Source organism: Prionailurus viverrinus, chromosome C2 (genome assembly GCF_022837055.1).
Source record: "Prionailurus viverrinus isolate Anna chromosome C2, UM_Priviv_1.0, whole genome shotgun sequence".
In the NCBI taxonomy this organism is placed as follows: domain Eukaryota; kingdom Metazoa; phylum Chordata; class Mammalia; order Carnivora; family Felidae; genus Prionailurus; species Prionailurus viverrinus.
The window spans coordinates 53272100-53276450 of record NC_062569.1 but is presented as its reverse complement, the minus strand read 5'-3'; the positions used below and the strand labels follow the sequence as shown (position 1 = coordinate 53276450).

The 4351-nt window shown below is 40.3% G+C and overlaps 1 non-coding gene across 1 annotated transcript; it reads right to left on the bottom strand.

Annotated features, from left to right (window-relative positions):
• Positions 1–405: 405 nt before the first annotated feature.
• Positions 406–590, bottom strand: LOC125175921 (U2 spliceosomal RNA). The gene has a single exon (XR_007156068.1). It is a non-coding gene; the product is annotated as a U2 spliceosomal RNA (small nuclear RNA).
• Positions 591–4351: the final 3761 nt, after the last annotated feature.

The window sequence follows — 4351 nt, the reverse complement described above, 5'->3', positions numbered from 1 at the left end:
CACATTTCCAGTTGTGTTTGTGGGACATGACAAGTCCCCAGCATCTCAGGCCTCTGCCTCTTTATGTGTAAACTGAGGACTATAATTATATTTACTTCCCACAACTGTGATGAAAATATTGAATGAGTGGTGTTTATGAAATTAATCTCCAAATTTCAAAGTACTGTACTCTGAAAATATTGTGATTTTTGGTATATATAAAAACAAAAGGAAGATACATAGAAACACCAGGAGTTAAGTTGAAATGATAAAAATCTTGTGCCATCTGTTTTGCTTTTAAAGTTTGCCTTTAAAAAATATTGTTGGGGAGCCTGGGTGGCGCAGTCGGTTAAGCGTCCGACTTCAGCCAGGTCACGATCTTGCGGTCCGTGAGTGAGTTCGAGCCCCGCATCGGGCTCTGGGCTGATGGCTCAGAGCCTGGAGCCTGTTTCCGATTCTGTGTCTCCCTCTCTCTCTGCCCTTCCCCCGTTCATGCTCTGTCTCTCTCTGTCCCAAAAATAAATAAACGTTGAAAAAAAAATTTTAAAAATAAAAATAAAAAATATTGTTAAGGTTAACACTTGATCTTAGCCAAAAGGCCAAGAAGTGATATTATTAAGGTTAAGAAAACTTTGTTGTTGTTGTTTTAATTTTAACATTTATTTATTTTTGAGAGACAGAGAGAGACAGAGCACAAGTTGGGGAGGGGCAGAGAGAGAGGGAGACACAGAATCAGAAGCCGCTCCAGGCTCTGAGTTGTCAGCACAGAGGCCTGCCGTGGGGCTCGAACTCACAAACTTCGAGATCATGACCTGAGCCAAAGTCGCACTCTTAACCAACTGAGCCACCCAGGCACCCCAAAACTTTGTTGTTTTTTTAAAGAGACTCATTATACTTTTTACATTGAAAACATGAGAGATTAAAAAAAAAAGACTCCCTAAAACAGAGTCATTTCTTTTAAAAATTTTTTTTCAACGTTTTTTATTTATTTTTGGGACAGAGAGAGACAGAGCATGAACGGGAGAGGGGCAGAGAAAGAGGGAGACACAGAATCGGAAACAGGCTCCAGGCTCTGAGCCATCAGCCCAGAGCCTGACGCGGGGCTCGAACTCACGGAGCGCGAGATCGTGACCTGGCTGAAGTCGGACGTTTAACCGACTGCGCCACCCAGGCGCCCCAAAACAGAGTCATTTCTTATTGATGTTAGAATCATGTCATTTATAAAAAAAAGTACTAATAAGCTCACAACTTAATCCAAAGAGATTAGGCATGTGGTCTTGAAACTTAAAATGAAAAGTTCTGAATGTTGTGTCCACCCAAAATTTTAAAACCTAACCCTGAATATGATGGTATTAAGAGGTGAGGTCTTTGGGAGGTGATTAGTTTATGAGGATGGAGTTCTCATGAATGGGATTAGTGCCCTTATAAAAGAGGTCTGACAGAACTCCCTTGCCCTTTCTGCCATGGGAGTACAGAAGGAAGGGCCATCAATAAAGAATTGAGTCCCCACGAGGCATAGAATCTGCCAGCACCCTGATTCTGAACTTCCAAGGCTCCAGAAATGTAAGTAATAAATGTCTGTGCTTGAGAAGCTACCAGTCACTGCTATTTTATTGTAGAAGCCTGTGTGGACTAACAGTCAAAGTCAAAAATAAATAATGGCAAAATTCTAGAATTCACAAGTGTCATTAAAAGATAAATCAGAGATACTGTCCCAAATTTTTTGCTAATAAAAAAATTGATAAAAATATGAAATATTTTTAATAAAAATATGAAAATTCAAGGGAAAAATGCTTAAAAAACAAATCCTTAGGTATTATTCATAGATTGCTATATGAAGTACAAAGGTCAGATCACTTGCTGTGGAATATTCATTAACACTCTTGGTAACCTTCACTCACAAAGAAGTATGAAGATCGTATCATTAGCTCTAGGTATTATTTTTCAACAATAAGTAAACTTGAGTCAAAGGATTTTCTAAGGCTTTAATGCAGTCCTTAATACTGCACTTGCTAGCATCATCTGACACAGAAACATTCGTGATATTCGTGCTGTTAATTTCTACAATGCTGAAGAACACAAAACAGCTTGGAGGTGACAAGATCTGAAGTTAATTCATAATCCTGTCTTTACCCTACCCTTGTTGGATGAAGTGAGTCTTTTACCTCAGATGAAGCTTTCCCATTTTTGCTTATAAAGTAGCACCAAAATGCTCTCTGAAGGGAGCACACTTACAGCTCCACCAACAAAAACCAGATGTGGCCATGAGAAATGTCAAACTTAGTTCAAAATGGAATTATTCCCACAGAGACATGGCAATTTACTCTCTGTGTGATTTGAGGAGGTTCCTCAACTTTTGTGGACTATATTACATTATCAGTTTAATGGGAGTAATACTTCCTTTCCTCACGGGGCTGTACTGAAATACCCAAGTTCTTTATGAAGAAAAAGATTTCACTGTGATGAAAGAGTCACAGTACTGATGAAGTTGGAGAATCCATACAGCCTACTGGTAAAAACATGGACTCTGAAGCCAGGATAGTTGGGTTCAAATCCTCATTCCTGACACTTACTGGTGCTACTACCTTAAGCAATCTACCAAACTACTCTGTGCCTTAGTTTTCCCATCCCCATGTAAATGAGGATAATAATAGGACCTACTCCACAGGGTTGTATAAGAACTGAATGAGTTATTACTTAAAAAAATACTTAGAGCAGTATCTGAAACATATGAAGTTCTCCATAAATGTTCAATAACTAAACCACTGGTTATTGTCCTTTCCCTCAAAGATACTGCCCAGCTATGTTTTCCCAACATGTATATGGGCATAAGTTCATGGCTGCCAAAACAATCTATGTAACAGAAACTGCTACCTAGATATCCCCTTCTTTCTGGCCATATATATCACATTTCCCAGACTCCTTTGCATTGGGTGTGGCCAGTGAAAGTGAGAACTGATTGGCATTACTGCAACATTATCCCATAAATCCTATGCACAACCTTCCATAATCCTTCCTTTTCCATGGCTTAATTCAGATAAACAAAGTAATGGAGGAAGCTGTGTGTTTAAGATGGTAGAGCCACAAGATGGAAGGAGCCTGGGTCCCAGCATCATTGTATCTATGGAAGAGCTGCCTGATCAAGAATGCCTGCATTATCCTGCTCTGTCAATGAGAAATACATCCTTATTGTATTATGCTCCTGAGATTTTGTTTGGGCAGCGAGCACTGCTATCCTAATCACATACTCCAATATTTTCTGCATGGGGCTGCATACTGGGGTAAAGTCATTATAACATTCAGAGGGGATGGTTCAGTCAAAACCGGGATTCAGCTGAGATCAGATGCCAGGAAAGCATCGGTGATACAGAAAAACCTTATCTGGAAAGGAAAACAGTTATGGAGAAACCAGGGACCAATACTAAGTAAGCCCTGCAAGAAATGTCAAATCCAAAGGATAAGCACAAAAATCAGGACACAGTATAAGTTGAAAGATGGCTGCAGTCAGCAAAGCTGCTCAAAGGCATGATAAGTGTTGGTCCAACTGGCTTCTGATAATACCTTAGAAGACATTCGTTTTCCTTTTTCCTTTTTTCCAGAGTTCCTGTTCCCATGAGCACAAGCCAACTGTCCTAGAAGTATAATTTTCTAGGCCTGCATTTGTCATAATGTGCCCAAATATCTTCCCAGCTGGGCTTGCCTCAATGACTAAAATCCTTTCAATTTTCACAACCCTGGGCTGACACAGTGTTGCCCCCTATTAGAATGAAAATACAATCTGTGTTGGATAACAAATAAGGTCATAATCAACTCTGAATACCTGAGTTTTGCTACTTTATAAGAACAGTTTCCCAATTGCTTATAGGGACCCAACGGAATGGAGTGAGGTGTGGGTAATTTTTGCTGATGGGACTGGGGCTCATCTCCTGCTTAGACAGATATAGAGAAAGGCAAGTTTGGGTACGCCACTTTTGGGGGAAATGTTAACCATTTGGGGGCTAGCAAGCCCTCTGCCGAGAGTGCCAGGAAGGACAGAAGAGGCCAATACTGAACAAGGGATGTATAAGCTTTTGGTAGAAATGTGGTTCTGGGTGTTCTAAAGTTTGTTCTATGACTGTTCACAAGCAGAACTGTTGTAAATACCTAATCAAAGAGACCGAACCAATTCATGCAAATGAATAAATTCTTAGCATTCTCTGTTGTTGGACAGCCTGTAAGGTGGCTGCCCCATGATCCCTACCTCTGTGTGTTCAAACTTTATTTTTTAATGTGTATTTATTTCAAGACAGCGTTAAAAATTGTGCCTGAGGGAGGAGGACAGCGAGGGAGGAGGGGGAAGATAGTATGCCAAACAGTCTCCAGGCTGTCAGCA